General features: G+C 34.0%; 1 protein-coding gene across 1 annotated transcript in view; it reads right to left on the bottom strand.

Moving 5' to 3' along the window:
* ERBB4 (erb-b2 receptor tyrosine kinase 4) overlaps positions 1 to 26,919 on the bottom strand; it is a 1,078,432-nt gene that overhangs the window by 839,868 nt on the left and 211,645 nt on the right. The window lies entirely within an intron of this gene.

The following is a 26,919-nucleotide window of genomic DNA, read 5'->3' as shown; positions in this document are numbered from 1 at the left end:
TGGGTCTTCATTCACAGCTATAAAGATACTCATTCCTTTCAATCAGGCTTAAGCTCACAAATTACAAGGAACTGTATTCCACTGACATTTGATTTTTGTAAATCATGAGGGCAAGCTCTATTTACGTAGCACATGTTTAATATTGCATAAGCCCTAACGGTGGTAAAGAAGGAGTTAGTCTCATAAAAATCTTTCTGAATATTAAATATATCTTAGAATTCCAGTTTGATTTTGTAATAGATTTCATAGTTAGGCTGCCATATTTTTAACATGTGACTACATTTCCCAGGAAAAAGTGTCATTAGGTTTGATAAGTTCAAGGCAAAGACTATTGATCAGTAACTGAAAATTAAAATGAGGAGCTTTAAAATAAAGACAAATGTTTGAAATAAGAACCAGCCTTTGCTATTAGCCATGGTCTTGTTTCAGGAAGCCATGTTTTCCCTGAGAGACAGTTGATCTTTTAAAAATATTTGATTTAGGGTAGAAGTGCGGGAAGAAGAACTGTCTGTCGAAATATGCTCTATGAAAACATTAAGAGTGGAAAAATAGGAAGAAAATACACAAAGTAGTTTTAAAATAGATACCTCTCCTAATTTCCTAACCTAAAGCATAGAAATTATATCATTGACCTTCCTTCTTCTTATAGTCATACTTTAGCCATAAATACATCTATCAGTAATATTATCATTCAGAATGAGACTTGGCCAAAGATGTTTCCAGTAGATTCAAAATTTGAAGATGCTTACAAATTCAAGAGGCTTCTATCTAGTATGACCTGAAAACAGTAGAGCTAAAGAATAAATATACTTTCTGTACTTCAGAAAGCACAGTAAGTGGAGAGAACAAATTTAGAGTTGGTAAAAATTAAAGGTTCCCAAGAAGGGGAACCAGAACAGTTTATCAGAAACAGGTAGGCTTGAAGAAGAAAAAAATATGTCTAAAAAGCAGGACAGAATGAATGAAAAGTTTTGCAAATTAAACAGTGGTAGCAGTGGGTACTTATTTAGCATAACTTAGAAGAATTTCTATACGTGGCATTAACAAAAAAAAAAGGGACATCTTTATATTGGCACCATATAGAAATTCCTTTATACAAGAATCTGACTGAGTAGTCCCTAAAACCCCCAGACAGTACTAGAGAATGGTATTAATATCTGTAGAAATGTCTTGAGAGTAGTATGACAAAGGTAGAGAGCACAAAGACTAAACTTTAAGAAAACTTTCCCTAGGAAACTACTTATTACTAAATTAATGAATACTGAAGTACTGTGTGGGTTTGAGGAAGGAGGGAATGTCTAAGAAATATTAGAACCTTTAAGAATTCCAAGCCTCTACTTAAATGCTAGGCAACCAACCCTGAATCTGTTCCCTTAAACCTTAAACCATCCTTCCATGGCATGCACACCAGCTCAGACACACACAGCTCTATTCATCAGCATTTAGCTCAGTGGTGCTGTTTACACTACAGGCATCCTCAATCTCCACAAAGCTATCTCCAAATTTCTTTATGTTCCACAAACTTCTTCAACATTGTTATTTATCTCTTTATTTATCTCCTTTACTGAAGAAATAGAAGCCACTGGAGAGAACTCAGTTAACTTTTTTTCTTAATTATTGTGTTATGCTAATCACCATACATTACATCATTAGTTTTTGATGTAATGTTCCATGATTCATTGTTTGTGCTTAACACCCAGTGCTCCATGCAGTATGTGCCCTCTTTAATACCCATCACCAGGCTAACCCATCTCCCCACCCCCTCCCTTCTAGAACCCTCAGTTTGTTTCTCAGAGTCCATAGTCTCCCATGGTTCATCTCCCCCTCCGATTTCCCCCCCTTCATTTTTCCCTTCCTGTTATCTTCTTTTCTTTCTTTCTTTTTTTTTTTTTTTTAACATAAAATGTATTATTTGTTTCAGAGGTACAGGTCTGTGATTCAACAGTCTTACACAATTCACAGCGCTCACCATAGCACATACCCTCCCCAATGTCTATCACCCAGCCACCCCATCCCTCCCACCCCCCACCACTCCAGCAACCCTCGGTTAACTTTTTTTTTTTTCTCTTTTTTCCTCGGTTAACTTTTAATGCCTGTACTCACCTTTCTCTACCCAGTCATAGTGAAAAGGACCTTTTCCAGTTCAAAGCTAATTCTTCCTCTTACATTTTTTAACCCATCCCCTGCCATCTCTTTAAGGATCAAAAATACCTCACACCATAGGTCTACCCTCTCTCTCCAGTTTTCAAAACTTCTTTTATAGCTGTATCTCCTATATCCTTACTAGCATGCTCATAGTTTTCCAATAGAAACAATAAAAACAAACAAAACCAATTTAATACTGAATCCCTCTCCTCAAGTGAACATTCTCAGTTTCTATATCCTTCCTTCATAGACAATGTTAGAATAATCTATATGCATGATCTCGGCTGCCCTCCCCTATTCTTATATCCCCATGGATTTCTGCTCTCTCACTCTGCTCAAGTTTACCTTGCTGGCACCAACTGCCTCCAAAGCCAATATGCATGTACTCTTCCACTTCTTGCTTTCAGAATCACTCTTTTCCTTGAATTATTTGACAAAAAAATTGTAACTCCAATTGTTCTTTCTTGGCCTTCTTTCCAGACTGTTTTCCTCTGCCCACCCTTCAAGTGTTTGGACCCCAAATTTCTGTCCTTGAATTTCATTTTCATTCTTCCAGGGTATTCTTTTCTCCTTTTTTTTTTTTTTTTTAAGAGAGAATGAGAGGGAGTGGGTGGGGCAGAGGAAAGAGGAGAGAGAATCTTAAGCATTCTCCACACTCAGCACAGAGCCAGACCCTGCCAGTGCTCGATCTCATGACCCTGAGATCGTGACCTGAGATGAAATCAGGAGTTGGATGCTTAATTGACTGAGCCACCCAGTTGCCCCTCTTCCAGGGTTTTCTTGTGGATTTCCAGAATTCCATCCTTCCATCTGTAAGTGGACAATACTAAAATCTGTATTTTCAGTCTCAACATTTCCTCTGAGCTCCAGACATAATTATACAGTATCTCCACCTTATAGTCCAAAGGTAACTGGAACTACATGTTCAAAATTGAATCTTTACCTTTTCTCTTCAAATCTGTTCCTCCTCCTACATTTCTTAGCATTATAAATGGCATCAACATCCACCCAGCCTCAAGTGAGAGAACTGGGCATGTTCTTCCCCACAGCTCATCCTTAGCCTCATTTCTTTTTAGAAACCAGGCTAAAGCCCAGAGTCTTGCACACTCCAGCATTAATAATTATTTTCAGCTCCCCAAATTTACCATGCTATTTCAAACATCTATGGCCTTGGCTCATCTTGGAAAAGCTCATCCTGCATTAAATCTACTGATACTTCAAGTCTCATTTTAAATATACATACTCTGAATCCCTTCTATGAACCTAAGCCCTAAGAAGATTATTCATTCCTTGTGGCTAAGTTGGGACCCCTAAAGCTTTCTAGCATAGTACCTATTCCATGTTATTGCATTCATTTACTTACATATATTTATCTCCATATAAGATTTTAAGTTTCTTGATGGCAGAGATTCATCTTATTCATTACATTCCCAGCAGAAAATACAGTACTGATACAAGGAACACTCACAATAAACATTTAAAGGAAGGGAAGAATCTGGAAGGGGTAATTAAGTTTTCTGTACAGTTCATGGTAGTGGTGGGGTTGTTTAACAATTTACATTCTGGCTTTAGAACCAATCATGTAAAGTCGGTAAACCTAATTCTCTCCCAATTTCCTGATACTTCAACCAATTCATGAATCTGGAAACATTTTTCTAGTAAACTAGTAACAAAAATATTTTGAATTTTCTTTGTTGGGTACCCTGAGGAAAATTTCCTCCACATGCTAAAGTCAGTACACATCTAGAAAAGTTAGGTCCATGTTTGGGCTAGTCAGGCAGAGTGCTCACTGTAATCTAAAGAAAACATATCCAGTATATCCAGAGACATAGTTCTACCATTCACCCAGGTATCCAAATATATCCCTGAGCCAGCCCCACAAAAACTGCACATAATGTACTAAATCACTGATAAAACATCAATGAACTTTTTTTTTTAAAGATTTTATTTATTTATTTGACAGAGAGATACACAGTGAGAGAGGGAACACAAGCAGGGGGAGTGGGAGAGGGAGAAGCAGGCTCTCTGCCAAGCAGGGAGCCCGATGCGGGGCTCGATCCCAAGACCCTGGGACCATGACCTGAGCCGAAGGCAGATGCTTAACAACTGAGCCACCCAGGCACCCCTAAAACATCAATGAACTTTTGGTTCTTTATACTAGATATAAATTAGAAATGGACTGGAACCTTTCCTTGAAATAATGATGCCACTGCAATAGAAAGTTGAAGGAAAATTCACATCACCATTTTCTACATTATGACATTTCCAGGCTTATAATTCAAGAATTTGAGCCCTCTTAGCTTTTCTAAGCTGAAGTTCTTTAGAACATCTTCAACATAGAAAAAAAAATCACTACAATAGTTTATGTGATAGGATCATTGCAGTACATAATGAAAAATAAGCAATCTGACAAACACCTCATTTTTATGTAATCAGAAAAAGATCACATACTATGAAAATTCTAACTTATTTAACTTCATTTAGTATTGTGTTATGTATATGTTAGTATGCATGTATAAAGATGTATACACACATATAATTAAGGCAAGAAAGAGAAAAAAATATAAACAACATTAAAACACTAATAAGGCATTTAAATGTTTTCTTCATGGGCCTGGGTGGCTCAGTCGTTAAGCGTCTGCCTTCGGCTCAGGTCATGATCCCAGGGTCCTGGGATCGAGTCCCACATCGGGCTCCCTACTCTGCGGGAAGCCTGCTTCTCCCTCTCCCACTCCCCCTGCTTGTGTTCCTGCTCTCGCTATGTCTCTCTCTGTCAAATAAATAAATAAAATCTTTAAAAAATAAAATAAAATAATGTTTTCTTCACATATAAAAGGAATATATACATATATATATTCAGTTTTATGAATGCCCAACTTATGAATGCCAAATTAACATGTTTATTTTATAATAGCTAATCCCTTCTCTTTTCCTTTGAAACTGGATACAGTAACAATTAAGCCTTTTTCATTGCGGTACACTTAATAAAACAAAACCTGTCTCCTAAGGCATTACTCTTTTTAGAGAGCTTATACCAAAAAAAAAAAAAAAAGACAGAAAGAAAAAAAGAAAAACCAGGGCGCCTGGGTGGCTCAGTTGGTTAAGCGACTGCCTTCGGCTCAGGTCATGCATGATCTCAGGGTCCTGGGATCGAGTCCCGCATCGGGCTCCCTGCTCGGCAGAGAGCCTGCTTCTCCCTCTGACCCTCCCCCCTCTCATGTGCTCTCTCTCTCTCTCATTCTGTCTCAAATAAATAAATAAAATCTTAAAAAAAAAAAAAAGAAAAACCAAATAGTATCCCATTATCAATATTAATATATGCTATGTTGTGACCGCTTATTCTGAGCAAGACACTCTGTCAAATACTTTCTATAAGTCATCTCATTTAATATTTTTCATGTTTTTTTCATTTTCTCTTTATTAATATTTTTCTAACAATTAATAATATTCAATTGGCCAAGATTACATAGAAAAATGCACTCCATAACTTTTTAATTCTCCTTTTACTACCTACAGTATAGTTGACATTACTCTTTACATTCATAATATAGCCATACATTTTCTTTGGCAAAGGAAGCTATGATGAGACAAATGTAAAGAAAAGCCAATAAACTTTTAATATTTTGAAACACTTTCAGTATGCCTTACAATATTAAAAACTTAAATATAAAATATTATGACCTAATTTGCTGATTTTTATCGATTAAAATAGTCCCACAGATGAATATATGCCAACACCTTATAAAATAATTTAGAAACTAAACAAAAATAAAATATAAACAACTAAATATTTACCTAATTGTAGATTATATTCCTAATTATATCCCTGAACATTAAGAGAAATGTATCTGTTAACAGAAGTTCACATACCTAATGAATTTTAAAAAGAGACATATTCAAAAGTCATAATGGTTTTCTGAAAAAAAAAAAAAAAAAACTATATCTATATATTTTAAATAGCCTGTGTCTTCTTTAGACATCCTAAAACACCTCAGTTGAACCTCCTGGTATTTGTATAAGTAAATATGTTAAACATGAAATATTTACCTTGGCTTCTTATTATACATAGACAGATAAGTTGTGAGTGTGTATTTATTCATACACACACACAGCATTCCAACTCAGTGCTTTAAAAATATAATGCATAAAATTCATATTTATGTGCAATAGTAGATAATATGGAGTAGCATTCTGCTCGTTTGATTTTCATATTAAGAAGTAAAAACTCTCTCATATTTGCACCCCCCCAAAATATACCATTTAATGTACTTCCATTTTTAATTCAGCAAGTCTATTGTTTTCCTTCCACTTGAGATACAATATTTCAAATAGGAAAAAAACTGTAACTAAAACTCTGAGTATATACAAACACAAATAAACCCCATCTCAGCACTGTGACAGCAGCAAGCTCATGCATGATGGATGGTGGCCTTGCCTGAACGGTCAGGCTTGGACTCCCCTTTGCCCCTCCACCCCATTTCTTTATTTAATTACATGGCATTGGGAATACCAGGCAATAAAATTGCATTTTCATTCATAGCTGATTTCCATTTAGAGCTTGTCATGTTAATAGTGAAATAAATTGCTCTAATTGCCAGCAAACTTCATCAAATCCACATTTCTTCCTTATTTTATTCAATATTTATTAAACTCTATGTCCTAACTTGCCTGACTGGTAAAAGCAGTCCAGTTTCTGAATAAATTTATATCCTAATAGTCAGTGTGGTCATATTTTTAAAATAACGCCCCAATTTTAATTATTAAAGCTTAAATGCATTTCTTCTATCACTTTTGGAAAATTTATTATGAATACTTGTTTACAAATTTACTTATTTAATAATTATGATTTGACTTAGAAAAATGATTAAAATGCAATTAAAATTCTTTATGTCTTCTGTAAATATAAATATGGTCTAATGGTACAGATTTCTGGATGACATTTTCAATTGACTAAAAAATATTTGGGTTTCCACAATTTATTACTCCCCAATTTTTTAAAAAATATTTTATTTATTTATTTGACAGAGAGAGACACAGCGAGAGAGGGAACACAAGCAGGGGGAGTGGGAGAGGGAGAAGCAGGTTTCCCGCGGAGCAGGGAGCCCAATGTGGGGCTCGATCCCAGGACTCTGGGATCATGACCTGAGCACAGACACTTAACAACTGAGCCACCCAGGCACCCCACTCCCAAATATTTTTAAAAACCACTAGAGATGGTTTAAGATGAAACACCTAAATATCATTGAATCATTAAAATGAGTAAGAGAACAGACTTGGCAATAAAAATGTGTATCAAACTTGAAGCCAGAAATCCTATGTTCCAGTTTATTATGGAAGTAATAATTTATTACTTATTACCTGTGTGTTCTTGGCTCCATCATTTAATCTCTCAAACTCTCACTTTCCCCTTTTGCTAACCAAGGAGGTGGATCACATGACCTCCCAGGTTCCCATTAGTTCTAAAATCTCTATTATTTTAATAAGAAAAGAAAAGATGAGGAGAACATATAGTTCAACTAGAGCAGGGCAGCTTCTCTGACTAAATACAAATATTAGCTCTTAGAACTCCAGACAAAAAAGGGAAAAACTAAGAGGTTCAAAGCTACCACTGCCTTATACTAAAAAAATAAATCATGCTGATTATTGGCAGAAACAAACTTTTTAAAGTGAATTCTTTGCAACTATTTTACAATAGTACTTTGAATTACATAATAAAATCTATTCAATACCAATTATAAAAAAAAAGTATGCAGAAATAATTACCATTTAGCTTGTCTTATCTCTACCAAGAATACAATGTTAAATTGCTATACTGAATGGCATTTCAGGAGGGATTTTAAGTAATATAGATCAAGTTTGTTGCTCTCTGATCATTTATCTAAATGAGAAGCATACAAAATTAAGGGTTGAGTAAATGCTTAGTATGTCTCTAGGACTGGTCCTTTCAAATAACAATCTGTGGGATATTTTGCTCTCATATACATAACATGAGATTGAAGTCACAGGTTAGTGTCTAAAATATAGGGATTTATATATTTGCTTCAAGTAGCAGGTGATATGAGGCAAAGTTAATATTTTCTTTTAAAATAAAAACACTCCACTTATTCCCTTGCCCCAAAAGAGGCCACCAATCATACCTTGATTCAAAGTGTTCTGGAGGAATATAGACGGTTTAAGACTTTTGAACAATAGCTTACATGTTCTCAAATGTCCAAAGACATAAAAGATTAACGTCCCCAAACTATGTATCATAACTAAGAAAGAGATAACATTGTTTTGAGTTTTTGGAAAAGCAGTTGCTACTTTTTCTACCTTTATCCCACCCACAGTGTGTATATATATCCCCCAAAATTTCTGTAGAATAACATGCAGAGATGAATGGGTCCAGATGAGAACTGCTTAATAAAAATACTTGGTTGTTGATTTTGACATAAATGACAATAATTGAAAAACATAAGCTTACTCTCTGGATTTTGACATAAATGACAATAATTGAAAAACATAAGCTTACTCTCTGGCAAATAATAGGCATTAAATGTTAATTAAATCTGTTATTCATATGGAACTCCTCTTTCTGAATTTTACTAGCCAAATTACAGTATATCTAGAATTAGTCTCATAAGTAATAAGATAGTTATAAAGCATTCCAGAGAAATTTCCTTTTCTCATTTATTCATTCATACATTGCAGAGGAGATCAAAGATCCTGAATATCTAAAACTCTATCATATTTTAGACACTAGTTATAAATGAATGAGTCTGAGGAAACAGTTTTTTTATAACATTTAGAGTTGGCATTTTCTCTATCAAACATCTCATTCCTACCTACTTTCATTCTCCAAATGATATTTCTATAAAAGACTCTGAAGAAGCATTAAAATACCAGAAGGTATTTTGAAGTCATATAGTTTGACCCCTAGACATCTTCTGTCTAAAATATCAAAAGCTGATCAATATATACTGATAAAATATCTTCCCCTCAACTTTCTCCTCTCCTCAATTAAAGAGATAAAGGTTAGCAGTGAAGAGTAGAAATAAAGCTGTGAGTCTGATACCTGCCAGTTTCCATATAGAATATTGGGTCATGAAACTCCGGCATATATTTCCTTGAGGGTAAAGTTGATTAAATGAGTTGAACAATGTTCAACAGACTTACATTTCTATATTTCTGCTAAGCTAGAGGATTATAATTTTGGTAGTCAAAGAAAATTTCATGTGAGTAAACTGTACTAGAAGAGATACTTAAAGGAAATATTTTTTTGCAGGATTTGGGTCTATAACCCAATATTGGGTATAAATCTCCCCAGCAGAAAACAAGTAAACTAACTGAGGTATTTTTCAATTTAACATATTCAATCTGAGGGAGGATACTCCGGTCTACCAAACTTACAACAAGCATCACAGAATATTAAATTAGAAGGGACTCACTTAACCATTGTGTAAGTTCAAATTTGAAAATACAGCAACAGTATATGAAGAAATGAGGAGGGGGAAAACAAACAAACAAACAAATCCCAAAACTATGACCCACTTAAAATAAAACCCCCTGGAACCCCCTTACACTGTTGGTGGAATGCAAGTTGGTACAGCCACTCTGGAGAACAGTATGGAGTTTCCTCAAAAAGTTAAAAATAGAACTACCCTATGACCCAGCAATTGAACTACTAGGTATTTATTCAAAGGATACAGAAATACAGATTTGAAGGGATGCATACATCCCAATGTTTATAGAAGCTTTATCAACAATAACCCAACTATGGAAAGAGCCCAAATGCCCATCAACTGATGAATGGATAAAGAAGATGTGGTGTGTATACATACACATACACACACACACACACACACAAGAATATTACTCAGCCATAAAAAAAAGATTGAAATCTTGCCATTTGCAATGGCATGGATGGAGCTAGAGTGTATTATAATACGTGAAATAAGTCAGAGAAAGACAAATACCATATGATTTCACTCATATGTGGAATTTAAGAAACAAAACAGATGAATATATGGGAAGAAAAAAAGAGAGAAGCAAACCGTGAGACTCTTAATGACGAGAACAAACAGGGTTGGTGGAGGAAGGTGGATGGGGGATAGGTTAAATAGGTGATGGATAGTAAGGTGGACACTTGTTAAGATGAGCACTAGGTGTTAGATGTAAGTGATGAAACACTAAATTCTGTTCCTGAAACCAATAATACATTATATGTTAACTAACTAGAATTTAAATAAAAATTTGAAAAAAAATCAAAAACAAAAAAATTAAAAATTTAAAAATAAATCCCCTGAAAACTAACTTAATGCCCACTGATTTGAGAACTTTATTATTTACATGATCAAAGGAAATATATAATTATCACCATTGTTAGTCTGTTCTGATGTTCCAGTCATCTAAAAAAGTGGAAACACATAGAAGATAAAATACTTAAGAAATGTATAATATATTCATTAGTATATTTATTTAGTAATTATTTATTGAACACATTATGAAATAAATATTTGCCTAGATATTTAGCAAAGACAAATAAGACAGTCTCAGTTTTAGCTCTTTTTCACCTTTCAGATAGACAATAACAATTACTTTGTGAGATTATCATTAAACTTAAAAGACTAGAATGAGATGTTTATAAAAGTATCTAGCACCGTGACTGGTACATAGCAGGCACTCAATAAATTTGTTATCATGCCCTGGCATAGGGAGAGAATGAATACTCTTTTTGTTTGTTTCTAATTTCAATTAAATATTTATTCACCTTGAGAGGTTTTTTTTTAATCAGAGTATAATTGACATACAATATCCTATTAATGTCTGGTGTATATCACAGTGGTTTAATTTTATATATTTTATATATTATGAAATTATCCCCATGGTAAGTCTAGTTGCCATCTGTACTTTTGAGATGTACTTTTAAGTAGAAATAGTAATTTAAGATGAGTTAACTAATCCAATAACCAAAGAGTTACAATAACAAAAGGCACTTCAGATTACTTTATTTGCGATTCGTCTTTATTGCAATCTGTGTCACAACTTCCAATGCCATTATAAGCTTTGAGAGTATTTTTTCAAAACATCAGAGACCTTCAAATCTTCATTTTTCAGAATAAAATTATGAGTTTCATTGTTATTAATGATGAAAAGTGAGAAATCTAAAAACTTATATAGTATATTTAACTTCAAAAGATTTTATCATCCTATATAATAAAAAGAAAAAAGACTTTTAAGATACTAAAATACAAGTACATTAATATGTTGGACAATGCTTTAAATGTTAGAGTCCCATAGTAAAAATAAAACCTTACAAGTCTAACTCTCCAGATGTTAAGGCATAAGATGGCTGATTCCAGGGAAGAGGATACATTTTTCTATGTCAGCAAACTGATTTCTATAATAAACTTCTCCTCAGTTAAATGTCAGTTTGTCATCTTAAAGTCTCATACAGGGACTACTATATTTGTTTTAATCATTTCATCACATCTAAAATTAAAATTCACCATTCTCCCTGTTATAACCACAGTTATTAATACTGGCACTATTTTAATATCTTTTCAATTTGCATTTTCATTTATTCAAATAGCATCACGTTGAACACTGTTAATTACAGTCTATTGTTCAGGACATCACATCTATGCCAGTTAGTGGCATCAGCAGAGAGACTGACAAAAGCAATATTCAGCCTGCCTTTGTGGAAGAGTTTGAGGAAAGAGGCTAAAACATTCACCTAATTAACCTATGTTAGTTCTCTAAAATCATAAATGAATATTTGTTTTTATTTTTCATACAACCAATATTTGTTACTCCTTCTGGCTTTTTATATGTAGACATGTGTTTGAAAGCCATAAGATTTCAATTTATTTATTATGTCTTACATCAATTCCCTAAATAATCTTAGGCAAATCATCTAATGCCTCTGTGTTTGAGTTTCTCTCTCTCAGGAAAAAAAAAAAAAGAGTTTTGAAGTTTCTTGCAAATGAAACAAAAAATGGGAGAAAAATTCAGTGAAAAACACATTTTCAAAAAAGAAATTAAATGGTTCATTTTTTACCATGCAAATCAGTAGATATGTATTAATTATTCAGATTAGAGAGCAGCATTGCCCAAGAGAAATATAAAATGAGCAACACAGGCAATTTAAATTTTCTAGCAGCCACAATTAAAAAGTAAAACAAACGCACACACAAAAAAGCCAGGTGAAATTAATTTAAATAATATATTTATTTAGCCCAATACATCCAAAATATTATGTAGAAACATGTAATCAGTATAAAATTATTAGAGATTTTATATTATTTTCTTTTTACTAAGTCTTTTAAATCTGGTGTGTTGTTACACCTAAAACACATCTCAATTTGGACTAGCCACATTTCAAGTGCTCAACAGTTACATGTGCTACCGGCTATAGTATCAGGATAGGTGTAGAGAATGTAAGATTCTTTGAAGCTAGGATTTTACTTTGTACACACCTCTCTATCTATATGGTCTAGGATACTACTGGACACATAGTGGAAATCCAATAAATATTTGTTAAATGAATTTTTCAAATTAATAGTTTAGATTAGAGATGGGGTCATCAAATTTTTAGTTCCAAGACGGGGGAGATACTACTGGCAGAATAAAGAATAAAAGAATGGGGAAATAGAAAAAAAAAGTAGAGAATGAGATAATAAAATAAGAGTAAAGCAAAGGAGGTGTAGAACAGGATAGAGAGAAGAATTACGGAAGGATGAAGCAGAATGTCACCCACTGTTAATGCTACCTATCCTCAATTTTTAAGTAACTCATCACATTATTGCATTTTTGAAAAGAGTAGGCTCTCTAGCAAATGTCCAAGATAACTATGAATCTCAAACCTCTCTATCTTTACCACTGTCATTTTTACTTGCAAAGACAAAATGAATTTGTTGCTTTAAACATCAACTTTCAGACTACGGTCTTCTCTGTATTAAAAATTTTGGAGTTTCCTCTTCCACAATGAGTGGTCTAAATCCATCTGCTTCCCCTGAGCAGTGCAATATCCCCTTCATAGCCAATTAAGAAAAACTACAGGTACCAAAATGATAAGCACCTAATACAGCCACAAAATAGAATGATTTTGTTTTTGTGTCTCTACTTAAACATACTCTCAGGTCTGTTTGTACAAACAAGTATGAAGTTCTTAGAAAAGAAGGAGAGAGGGTGCCTATCATATCAATAAACTGAACTGATCACATGCATCCATCTTTCCTCAAGTCTAAATCTTTTTAAAACCACAAATGAGACAGTTTTTAAAGAAATGTATCCATAACAAATTTGGAAACAAAAAGGATTCTATCAGTTGAGCAGAAACAATGAGGAATTCCTTAGTGGAAAGCATTAGATGGGACAAAAATGACAAATGCAGAGAAAGCCACATCCACATCCATGCTAAAACACACACCAGAGAAGTCTATTGGGAAGATAAGAGCAAATCGAAAGACTCATAAATTTGGGGTCTGGTAAACAAATACAGAAAGACAGAAGATGCCCTGGAGCAATTGTCAAGATCATGACTTAGACGTTCAGTCCAACTCTGGAAACAGTTCAACTCTTCTCTTCCTTTATTAGTATTTTGTCTTGAGGTAAAACCACCTGGTTGGACTCTAAAGAAAGTGAAGATCCTTCCTGCATAGGCACAGAGTCCTGAAGTCTTTCCCAGAATTTTTATTTCAGATCTTGAGCGATGATGGTGGGTTGGGGGGACTGAGAGGAATCTCCCTAGGTCCCTTACCCTTCAACGGACTGTATTAGAGTAACCTGAAACAGAAAAAGACCCTGTTTGTTTTGTGAAACAGGGGAATTCAAACTTGCCTGTCTTCTCAAATATTATATGAAGCGATTCTTGTTTTGCTGCCATATATTCTTGAATCATTCCTTTTGTTTAGTAGGAGTTTTGGTGGTAAAATTTCCAAGATTTACTGAATTAGAAATTATGCATCTATTTGTCCGTGAATTTATTATCTGTCTCCCTATGATATTATAAACTCTATGAAATAAGAATATCTGTTTTGTCCACACATGTATTAAGTTGGTGCTCATTAAATATTTGTTGGAAAAAAATTACTGATACGTTTATTGGCAGGTGCCCTCTCTAAATTATATAAGATGAAATTATCACATTAAGAGTAAGTCTATTCTAAATTAACTATTTTTAAGTATGTAAGATATATATGTTGTTGAGATAGAGAGGTGAGATAGAAAGGTGAGACAGAACTCAGATATATACAGAAATAGGTTCTTGTCTCTTCTTTTGTATTGAAGTGATTCATTAAGATTGCAAACAGCAGAAATATCTGTGACTATGTTAAACTGAACAGCTCTAAAATGAGTAGAAAACCCTAAACTGCTTTCTTCTTTCTCCCTTTCCTTCCCCCTTTTCCCCTTTTTTCTCTTTTCTTCCTTTGTTTCTGTTATTCTTTCTCTTTCTCTTCCACCTTCCTCCTCCTTTTTTTATTTACTAATTAAATCTTAGGCAGCAGATTGTTTCTAACAATGAAGAGAACACCACTTTTTTATCATTCATTCCAGCTCAATGCAGGAGCAAAGATTTTTCTGACAATTGCATGGATATAGATAATTCCAACAACTGAATTAAACACATTACGTCTATCACATTTTTAAACCATCCTCTAATCAACTGAAATGGAACACAACAGAAGCCAAAGCAGAAACTAAACAATAAAAAGTTTATAAAGAAACATTACTAAAGTCATTTCAATTGTGAAATTTCATAAATTCAATAAATAGGCTTTTGAAAGTTATTCTGAGCTTTAGCAAATATTGAGTTTCATAACTACAAAAATATTTGTTAATAAAAATTAGTTAATGACTTTCTTCAATATTCAAAGTACAGTAAAGAATACTGGACATATTTGAATAAATGTCTTTTCATATGGTAGAAACATTAAACAATCTAGACAATTTAGAAATTGATGAAAATATATCAAAGAAATCTATCTCTATTGGACACCAACTATTTTGATCAATTTTATGTACCAAAGTGTTCCATTTACAAACCAGTCTATGACATATTTTTTCTTTAGTTGATATTTAAATGTTATTACTAACACAATTTAAAAACTGGAAAGAACTGATAAACATTCCAGACTAGAGCACTGTAATATCTCTTTTTTTAGATAATACTGCAAACTTTGATCTAAACCTCTTGGCATACACTTTGGAATGCTATTACTCACCAAAGGTTTGAAGAGAGTCCTGGAAAACCTTTCCCCAAAAAAAAGAAAATGTGGTGGGGAAAAAAATCCATAAAAATCAACCAAATTGAAGGAAGAATAGACAAAGATAGTTTGAAAACTTTTTATTCATATGAACCTGAGTATATTTTCAATTCAATGCTTTTCAAAACATACTTTACAAAATTGATCTCAGTTAAGTTTAAAAATATAAACTGTCCCCTAATATCAAATATGGCAAATGAATATCAAACTAGAGCTCTCACAACTAACTTTTTTTTTTAAAGATTTTATTTATTTATTTGAGAGAGAGAGACACAGTGAGAGAGGGAACATAAGCAGCAGGAGTGGGAGAGGGAGAAGCAGACTTCCCACTGAGCAGGGAGCCCGATGCGGGGCTCGATCCCAGGACCCTGGGATCATCACCTGAGCTGAAAGCAGACGCTTAACGACTGAGCCACCCAGGCGCCCCTCTCAAAACTAACTTTTGAGAAATTAATAAATTCTGCCCCTGGGACTCATTTTGTGACACTTAGTTTTTTTCCTTGTATAATTTGATTGTCATATATTTCATATACCTCAGAATATCCCAAGTGTTCCACCACTTAGGTGAATAAATACACTCTAAGCTCACTATCTTTTTCTTTTCTTTTCTTTCTTTCTTTTTTGTTAACTACTTCATTTTATTGACACCATGGAATACATACATTTTGGTATTAAAATGCCTCAATTTAAAATAATAAATCAGAATGTGATTAAATGCTGTATTCTTCTATCCCATCTGTGGTGTAAAAGCATAATTAATGTGTCATTTTATGAATATCATGAAATTGCTTAGTATGGTGCTTTTACCAACATCACTAAATATCAGAATTTAGTTTTGTTTTCTAGGATTATTCCTTTAAGGGATTTTCACATTATCTTTCTTTAAAAAAATTGTTTTTCTTTATTCTTAATAAACTCTGGTAACATCTACCAATTTGGGACCCATTTATAAATTTCATTAACTATTGTTCAATCTCTTTTACTAAATCATCAAGGTCCTAAATAATTCTATCCTATTTAAGTAGGATAGAATCTCAAAGTTCTTGAGGCACTTTTCAGCATGAATCAATTTCCATTTGTGACTATCTCCATCCACCTCAATTTAAACTATTTACAACTTCCAAATCCACTTCCAGATAACCTACCTTAACAGTGAAAAATATAATTAAATTAGTTTTAAGAATACAGGGCCCTGGGGCGCCTGGGTGGCTCAGTTGGTTAAGCAACTGCCTTTGGCTCAGGTCATGATCCTGGAGTCCCTGGATCGAGTCCCGCATCGGGCTCCCTGCTCAGCAGGGAACCTGCTTCTCCCTCTGACCCTCCCCCCTCTCATGTGCTCTCTCTCTCGTTCTCTCTGTCTTAAATAAATAAATAAATAAATAAAAGAATACAGGGCCCTGTTTCTTAAAAAAGTGAAATCACACTTTGAGTTGGCTAAATTAGGTATTTTCTTAAAATACTGAATTTACTAAAACATTGAATTATGAAAGTATGCATCAAATTATTTTCAAACTTAACTTAGATTATTTTGCCAAGAATGTTTTGAACAGCATTGAGTTGAAAATATCATATTCAAGTTTCATAAGAATAAAAAGTTTTTCAATCTGTCTTTGTCTAACTTTGCTTCAATTTGGTTAGTTTCTATGATTCTTTCCAGCACATTTTTTGAACACATTTTCAAGGGCTCTTTCTTTAAACACCCAGCTTTGGTGAGTTACAGCATCCCGAAATGTACCCACGAGACTTGGAACAAAGTTTGTGGTATTATATAAAAAAATAAACAGTTAAAACAGATTATTATGGTTATTTTGAAAGTTGACTTATATATTATCAATAATTTTTTATTCTATTTAGCAGTGTAGAAAGGGACAAAATGAATATTAAAATAACCATATTTTGGTGACCTACTTTCAAGAAAGGTCAACTTTTAAAACTTCTGAAAGAGAACAAGACAACAATGTCCACCCTCACCATTTTTATTCAACATAGTATTGAAAGTCCTAGCCACATCAAACAGGGGAGGAAAAAAAAAAAGAAAGAAAGACATCCAAATTGGTAAGGAAGAAGTAAAACTTTCATTATTTGCAGATGATATGATACTAAAAATAGAAAACCCTCAAGACTCCACCAAAGAACTACAAGAACTGATAAATGAATTCAGTAAAGTTTCAGGGTACAAAATCAATGTACAGAAATCTATTGCATTTCTATACACTAATAATGATGTGGCAGAAAGAGAAGTTAAGAAAACAATCCCATTTACAGCTCCACCAAAAATAATAAGATACCAGGAATAAACCTAACCAAAGAGGTGAAAGACCTGTACTTTGAAAACTATAAAACACTAATGAAAGAAATTGAAGATGACACAAAGAAATGGAAAAATATTCTGTGCTCATGGACGGGAAAAACAAATATTGCTAAAATATCCATGTTATCCAAAACAATCTACAGATTTAATGCAATCAAAATACCAACAGCATTTTTCACAGAACTAGAACAATCCTAAAATTTGTATAGAACCACAAAAGACCTGGAATAATTAAAGCAATCTTGAAAAAGTAAAAAGCTGGAGGCATCACAATTCCAGATGTCAAGTTATATTAAAAAGCTGTTGTAATCAAAACAGTATGGTACTGGCACAAAAATAAACACCTAGATCAATGGAACAGAATAGAAAACCCAGAAATAAGCCCACAATTATATGGTCAATTAACTTCAATACAGGAGGAAAGAATATGCAATGGGAAAAAGACAGTCTCTTTGACAATGGTGTTGGGAAAACTGGACAGCTACAAGCAAAAGAATGAACCTGGACCACTTACTTACACCATACACAAAAATAAATTCAAAATGAATGAAAGACCTAAATGTGAGACCTGAAACTATAAAAATCCTAGAGAAGAACACAGGCAGTCATTTCTTTGACATTGGCCGTAGCAACATTTTTCTGAATATGTCTCCTGAAGCAAGGAAAATAAAAGCAAAAATAAACTGTTGGGACTACATCAAAATAAAAAAATAACTTCTGCACAGTGGAGGAAACAACAAAACTAAAAGGCAACCTACTGAATGCGATATTTGCAAATGATGTATCTGATAAAGTGTTAGTATCCAAAATATATAAAGAATTCATACAACTCAAAAAACAAATAATCCAATTAAAAATTACACCAAGGAAATGGACATTTCTCCAAAGAATACATACAGATGGCCAACAGACACATGAAAACATGCTCAACATCATACATCACCAGGGAAATACAAATCAAGACTACAATGAGGTATTATCTCACACCTGTCAGAATAACTAAACTCAAAAACAAAAGAAATAATAAGTGTTAGCAAGGATGTGGAGAAAAAGGAACCCTCAAACACTGTTGTTGGAATGCAAACTGGTGCAGCCACTGTGGAAAATAGTATGCAGATTCCTCAAAAATTTAAAAATAGAACTACCCTACAATCCAGTAATTCCATTACTGGGTATTTACCCTAAAAATACAAAAACACTAATTCAAAGGGATACATGTACCCTATGTTTATTGCAGCATTTACAACAGCCAAATTATGGAAATAGCCCAAGTGTACATCTATAGATGAATAGATAAAGATGTGATATATATATACATAATGGCCATAAAAAAGAATGAAATCTTGCCATTTTCAACAAAATGGATGTAGCTAGAGTATAATGTTAAGTGAACTAAGTCAGTCAGAGAAAGACAAATACCATATAATTTCACTCACATGTGAAATTTAAGAAACAGAACAAATGAGCAAAGGGAAAAAGAGAGAAATCAAGAAACAGACTTTTTTTTTTTTTTTAAGAAATGGACTCGGGGGCGCCTGGGTGGCTAAGTTGGTTAAGCGACTGCCTTCGGCTCAGGTCATGATCCTGGAGTCCCGGGATCGAGTCCCACATCGGGCTCCCTGCTCGGCGGGGGGTCTGCTTCTCCCTCTGACCCTCCCCCCTCTCATGTGCTCTCTCTCTCTCATTCTCTGTCAAATGAATGAATAAAATCTTTAAAAAAAAAAAAAAAAAAGAAATGGAATCGGGTGCCTGCATGGTTCAGTCAGTTAAGGGATGGACTCTTGATTTCAGCTCAGGTCATGATCCCAGGGTTGTAAAATGGAGCCCCATTGGGCTCTGCGCTCAGTGGGGTCTGGTTGGGATTTTCTCTCTTCCTCTCCCTTAGCCCCTCCCACCACCCCAAAAATAAATTAATAAATCTTTAAAGAAGAAAAACAAAATAGACTCTTAACTATAGAGAACTGATAGTTACCAGAGGGGACATGGTTAGGGCTGTGGGTAAAATAGGAGAGGAGAATTAAGAGTGTATCATAATGAGCACTGAGTAATATAAAGAATTGTTGCATCACTATATTGTACACCTGAAACTAATATAACACTGTATGTTAACTGTACTGGAATTAAAATGAAAAACTTAAAAAAAAAACCTTCTGAAAGATACTTAGTATAAATAACTAATTAGTATGTAAATCTACTTACTACTTAAGTCACTAAGAAAGAAATTAAAAGTGTAAATTAAGAATGAAAATATAGGGGCTCCTGGGTGGCTCAGTTGTTGAGCGTCTGCCTTCAGCTCAGGTCATGGTCCCAGGGTCCTGGGATCGAGCCCCGCATTGGGCTCCCTGCTCGGCGGGGGGCCTGCTTCTCCCTCTCGCACTCCCCCTGCTTGTGTTCCCTCTCTTGCTGTGTCTCTCTCTGTCAAATAGATAAACAAATCTTTAAAAAAAAAAAAAGAATGAAAATATATTTGATCCAACTGCTTAATTTTGATCTCCATTCAAGTCTCTTACCCAGAAAGAGCCTTTTCCCTTCCATTTGCTGTTTTACTATGGGCAAGTCATTTTAAATCATCATCAACATTATTTTGTTCATTGCATTTCATTGTTGGCAGATGTAGAGACCATGAGTTTCAATTTTAATTGTATAATGGAATGAGGCTGAATTAATTAACAATCCTAAACTTGGGGGAGAACTTAAGCTAATTTATTTTTTCTTTAAAAAGAGAGGCTGGTAGAAAAAAATTTAAAAATTTAAAAAGAGGCTGGTTATAACTTGAGGTACCTTTATATACTTTGAGATTATTCAAGTCATGAAGAAACAGAAGCTTTGAGCATTAACATATTACATATTATACATTATAAACCAAAGTAAATAAGTTCTGAGAACTGTAGTGAAGGATTGTTGAGAATGCTTATTAATTACAAGCCTTTTAGTTCTGCTTTTAATATCTTATCCTACTTTACTACTGTTACATGTAAGACTATAAGAATCTAATATATATATTAGATTACAATATATATACTATGCCCCTCTGACTTTCTCTATTTGCACATTCATCTTAGGATGAAATAATCTAAGAAATAACAATGAAAAAGTCATACATCATTTTGAATATCTAGATTAGAGATTCAATTTCTCTTAATTATATAAGTCTTAGAAAGATTAGCAATTCAAGAATGAGAACTCAATAGATGGCTCTTAAAAAAAATTCTAGATAAAATACACATATGCCCACCTACACACAGATCGATACAGACACACATTTATCACACATATAAATATATTATTTCTATTAAATTCTTTAAAAAATACTTAAAAATAGCTATATAGCAACACATAGCTTTGATTTGATACTGATTCTATGTTGGTAAAATAAATACTATCACAAAAGAAATTTAAAGAGTCTGACAGTAGAGTCACAGTTTCTGTAACTTTTCCCAAGTTATGCAAACATTCTCCCATGCCTGGGTGGAAAACACAGTTGTTTTGATTTTCCAAATGGTCTGTGCCTCTTTGCCAGTTCACACACAAAGGAATACTTAGCTTTCCTTAGTACAAAATACAATGGTCAGAATTTAGGCATTTTGCTGATATATAGCTTTTCTTTTTTTGAATTTTGATGTCAAGGGAGAGAAACATATTATACAATAAAACAAATTTCCTGACACTACAAAGAGCCAATTATTTTCTAAAGGCAATAACTGAATTCACCAGAGGACACATATATAATACGGAGCTAAATATAAACTTACAGTCACTCAGAATTATCAGAGAGCAGTTGCATCATGACATACATCTTAATCTTTTATTAAATACATCTCCAAATATTAGACAAAGAAGAAGCCAAATATTAACTGTTATCAGTATAAATTAAAAAAAAAATAAAAAACTCTAAGAAAATATGTGAGCCCCTGACTAGAAGCATGAATGACAAACCCATCACTTCAAATAGCAATTATTCTTTGAAGAAACTATCACGAATCCTCTTCTTTCCTGTGTACCTTTTATTATTTTTCTCCTAATAGTATCTTCATAAATAAGAGGAACTTTTTTGATGATTTTTTTTTGTTACCTACAGTAGAATGATGCGCTCTCTCTCTCTCACACACACACACACACACTATAAGGATGTCCAAAAGAGAATCTATAGAATTGCCTATGTCCTTTGGGGAGGTGGGAATTGCTTAATAATCTAGCATCACAGAGCATCTAACCCCCAAAGCAGTCTTTAATCAAATGTGATAGCTATGCCCTTGCGGCATGTCCATCTGAAGCCCCCCACCTCTTTTATATCATCAATCTCCTTCAGCTTCTCATTCATCAAGCAGCATGGCAACTCTCATTCACACTAAATAAGCTTTCAGGTGAATTTACTTTGGAATCCCGAATGATGCAGTGTAAGTTCAAAATCACTCTTTCACGGAATTGCACCCAGATAGCCCCCGGCATTCTGATAAAAGTGGTTTGTCAATAAAATGCTGAGTGAAATTGCTTGTTTGGAATGTAAGTAGCTGAGCAAGCATCTTCCTAAAAATGGGAGGACTTCTAAGTGGTTAAAAAACACTTGCTTGAGATGGTGGCACAACCATGTGCATATACTAAAAAACACTGAAATGTACACTTTAAGTGGATGCATTTGTGGTACGAGAATTAGATCGCAATAAAGCTGTTTTTTTTAATTACTTGTTTATTACAGTTGTATAAATAAATGCTATTTTATCATTAGTCTGTTTGACTTAGCTACAAGCTTGAGGGACTTATTTGGGAGTAACTATACTGAAGATAACTAGGTTAAAATCTAAAGTGTTTTTGTTCCCTTAACCATTTGTAACATGTTCTTTATTCAATATTTGCAAAATTCTGGAGCTAATACATTTTCCATTTTCTTAAAAGTAATTATTAAGTGCCTGAGCAAGTTTTTTCTATGTTCCTATTCACATTTTATAAGTATTTTAATACACAGAAATAACAAACTTTTCATTTTCTTACATTGTTTCCATTAAGCTTTTTCCTCAATCAACAACTCTACATAGTCAAAAATATGTTAAAAAAACTATTAGAAATGCCTCGATCTCATTATTTTCTTTTCGGAATCTTCCTTCCTATCAAGTAGCAGAGTAAAATATCTTTGTGATAAATAAAAAAAACTTTAAAGATATTACATTAATCAAATATCATATTTGATCTTTAATAACAAAGTAATAGTTCTCAAATTTTAAAAGCCACCTGAACTATGAATTGCTTGGACAGCTTGTTAAAAATACAGATTCTAGATCCCATGGCCAGTACTCTGATGCTTTGGGACTGAGGTTGGTACTCCCAAATCAACATTTCTAACAATCAATTCAGGTCATTTTAATTCAAGTAGTCCTTTAAATAGATTTTGAGAAATCAGTGATTTTTGTATCATAGTATATGGGTAAAATATGTGGTTAGCCTTAAAAAAATATAATTTCATAGAATTCTTAGGATCATGGGTGTTTATAAATGAAAAGAACTTTTAGAGAGTATCTAGTCCAGTCTCATGTTTTACAGATGAGGGAATTAATATCTAAAAGGATAAATTCATGCCCCAAAGCATACAGATAGGTCATAAGGTTATGACTAGAACCTCTTGTTCTTACTCTAACATCCTCTGCCATGAAACAAATGTTTTCCATTTCCTGTATACTTCTAGTAAATCCACTTTATCTTTTTGCTTCCCTATGCTACATGGAATTATATTTCCTCAGATCATCAACAATCCTGTTTGAAGCAAAAAAAATTTAATTTCAAATTTTGAATTGAAATAATGACTGAATCACAACTCTAAAAAGAAAGCACACATTTTTATTATTATGTTAATCACCATACATTACATCATTAGTTTTTGATGTAGTGTTCCATGATTCATTGTTTGCATATTATACCCAGTGCTCCATTCAATACGTGCCCTCTTTAATACTCATCACCAGGCTAACCCATCCCCCCACCCCCTTCCCCTCTAGAACCCTCAGTTTGTTTCTCAGAGTCCATAGTCTTTCATGGTTCATCTCCCCCTCTGATTCCACCCCCCTTCATTTTTCCCTTCCTGCTATCTTCTTCTTTTTTTTATATAACATATAATGTATTATTTGTTTCAGAGGTACAGGTCTGTGATTCAACAGTCTTACACAATTCACAGTGCTCCCATAGCACATACCCTCCCCAATGTCTATCACCCAGCCACCCATCCCTCTCACCCCCCACCACTCCAGGAACCCTCAGTTTGTTTCCTGAGATTAAGAATTCCGCATGTCAGTGAGATCATATGATACATGCCTTTCTCTGATTGACTTATTTTGCTCAGCATAATACTCTCCAGTTCCATCCACATCACTGCTAATGGCAAGATTTCATTCCTTTTGATGGCTGCATAATATTCCATTGTATATATATACCACATCTTCCTTATCCATTTATCTGTTGATGGACATATTGGCTCTTTCCATAGTTTGGCTCTTTCCATAGTTTGGCTATTGTGGACATGAAAGCACACATTCTTAAAATGTGTATTGCTCCTCAGAGAGGTTTAGTCTTCCACTCACCCAAGATCCACATATTTACTCTACATTCAATAGTGTCTGTCATTTATTGATGACTATATCCACTGCCCTGCTCGGCTCTATTTCCCTTTAAAATTTCCAGTTGAACAGGAATCAAAAATATTTAAAAGCCTTTTCAAGCATCCTTTTCAATTTATCCTCTTTAATCTACCCTTATACCTCTCTACAAGGGAAAAAAAATCCTTGCATAAAGTAACTCATGAAAGAGAGCTTTAGCAAATATAAAAACCACAGTATCACTTTAAATAATGCTCACTGCTTATCTTTCAAAATCTACACATGAGGAGCTATCCAAAAAGGAGATATCAGTAAAGCTATAGGGTTAATCTTCCCTCAAGTTAATTAAAATAATCACAAACTTTCAGTGAATGCTTACACCAGACTCAGTTAACCCTAGGCTAAGTGTTTCATTTGCATTATCATAAAATCTTATGAAGTAGGTATTTTTATGATTCCTAGTTTACAAATTCAGTAAACTGAGGTTCAGAAGGATTACATAAATTGCCCAGAATCACACAGCTAGTAAATGGTACAGGCAGCACTCAAATACAGGTCTGCATAATAAAAAGTCTTTATATTTGAGAGTTCAATACATAGTCTACCAGCCACACATGCTTAGTTTAGTTTGTATTTCTAAATTTAGGGCATTTAAATTTCTCTGATATAATTACTGTTGTAATCAGACCTTTCTTTCATTTGCTTGTTTTGCAAAATTAGGAACACAAAATAGCATAATGAGGAAAGAACTTCTTCCTGGTCTATTTTTTTATGCATTTGATTTCTTTCCTCCTCCAAGGGATTATTGTAAATTAGTTATTTCTTTTCTCAAAATAAATGTTGTGAGAAATAAATTGGGTTAGTCTCCATAGAAAGAGAAAGAAAAAAGATAAATCAGAAAGAACAACAACAACAAAAATGTAACAAGGTATCTTCCTTGCAAATTTGATTTCACCTAAGACATTTTGACAGGTGGGAACAAGACAATAGTTGTTTTTTGGTTTGTGGGAAAACTGAAGTTGACTTATTTGACTAGAGTTGAAAAGAGTTGCCTTAAACCCAAAGTAGATTGCTATTATATTATAATAAGTAAATCTGCTGAACAGAAACATGTTTTCTAAGATTCTGTTTAAAATACTTTTTTTTTTTTTTTTTAACTCATGTAGGGCTCACCAGGATATTTCTCTCTGGAAGCTGAAACTACTGGCCCTCTTACCTACTATAGTGTAGAACGGAGAAGAAGGAAGCTGAAGAAAAGATTCGCATAGCTTTGTTAGTTGATGGCATTTTGCCACATGTCATGGCTAAGCATGCCAAGGAAACTAATGTGTGTAATTCTTCAATGTTCTCTTTGTATCAGAGTCATGGGATCATAGACATTTCAGACTTATGATCCAAGTTCAACGATCCTAGCTACATCACTGTGATCTATGTTACCTCCAATACAAGTATTGAACTAACTACCAATACAGGTAGTTTATTTTGTGGGACCAAGCTAAGGACTAGAAATTTCTTCCTCTTTTTAGGGTTAAAAATGTATCAACCTGCAATAATTTCTACCTGTTGTTTTTACTTTTGCTTTGCCAAACAAAATAGGTCTATTTCATTTTTCATACTCAGAGCCTTCAAATGATTAATAATAGTGAACAAGAGCCCTCCCCTCTTCAAGTATCTCCATTTTAAACATGCCCCAGCCCTTTAATTCACCTTACCTAGGTTTCCTTTGTTCTGGCTTATTTTGCTATCATTGCCATTGTTATTTTTTGTATTGGGGGTTACTTTTTTTTTCCTTTTTGTTCTATGTTTTCATTTGTTTGTTTTAAAACAAGTACTTGCCCAGTTTTCTCACAATTTCCAAGCAAGTTTTAAATGCAACCTTTCTTAATGAACTTTCTGTAGCAAATCCAAACATTCACATCCACATAAAAACTCAAATCTAGCTATAACTGAATATAGCAAGGCCAGTGGAAGAACAACTTTGTATAAGGGGCATATTACTTGTCACAAGAAGCTGTGAAACTTAAATGTGAAGCATATAAGTACATTTTATCCAACACTTTTCAGTTTTTGATTAAGACTGAAGCTCAAGGGGCGCCTGGGTGGCTCAGGCATTAAGCGTCTGCCTTCGGCTCAGGTCATGATCCCAGGGTCCTGGGATCAAGCCCCACATCGGGCTCCCTGCTCCGTGGGAAGCCTGCTTCTCCCTCTCCCACTCCGCCTGCTTGTGTTCCCTCTCTTGCTGTGTCTCTGTCAAATAAATAAATAAAACCTTTAAAAAAAAAAAGACTGAAGCTCAAATATCTATGTTGTTCTCAAGTAATATGCCTCCTGATTTTCCCCCCAAAGACTGATTCCCAAATCAATAAACAGTAAGTTAGAATTTATCTCTCTATGTAAACAATGCCAGCCCTTTTCTCAAGCTACAACATGCAACACATACTTGTCTGTGGGAGTGCTAAACAACTACATCACCAGGATAAATTCATTTGGAGTTGCATAGCTAGGGGCCAGAAACACAATGTATTCTCTCTCACCTTTTCAAGATCTGTTTAGGAATTCCAACATCCTCACTATCCCTTCAGACAGGTACAGTGGGATTTTCCTCCAACATAGCCCCAAAGCAACTGTTTCTGCA

The sequence above is a fragment of the Mirounga leonina genome, unplaced genomic scaffold (genome assembly GCF_011800145.1).
Source record: "Mirounga leonina isolate KUSES-001 unplaced genomic scaffold, KU_Mleo_1.0 Mir_151, whole genome shotgun sequence".
Classification (NCBI taxonomy): domain Eukaryota; kingdom Metazoa; phylum Chordata; class Mammalia; order Carnivora; family Phocidae; genus Mirounga; species Mirounga leonina.
This window is presented reverse-complemented; position numbering and strand designations above follow the sequence as displayed.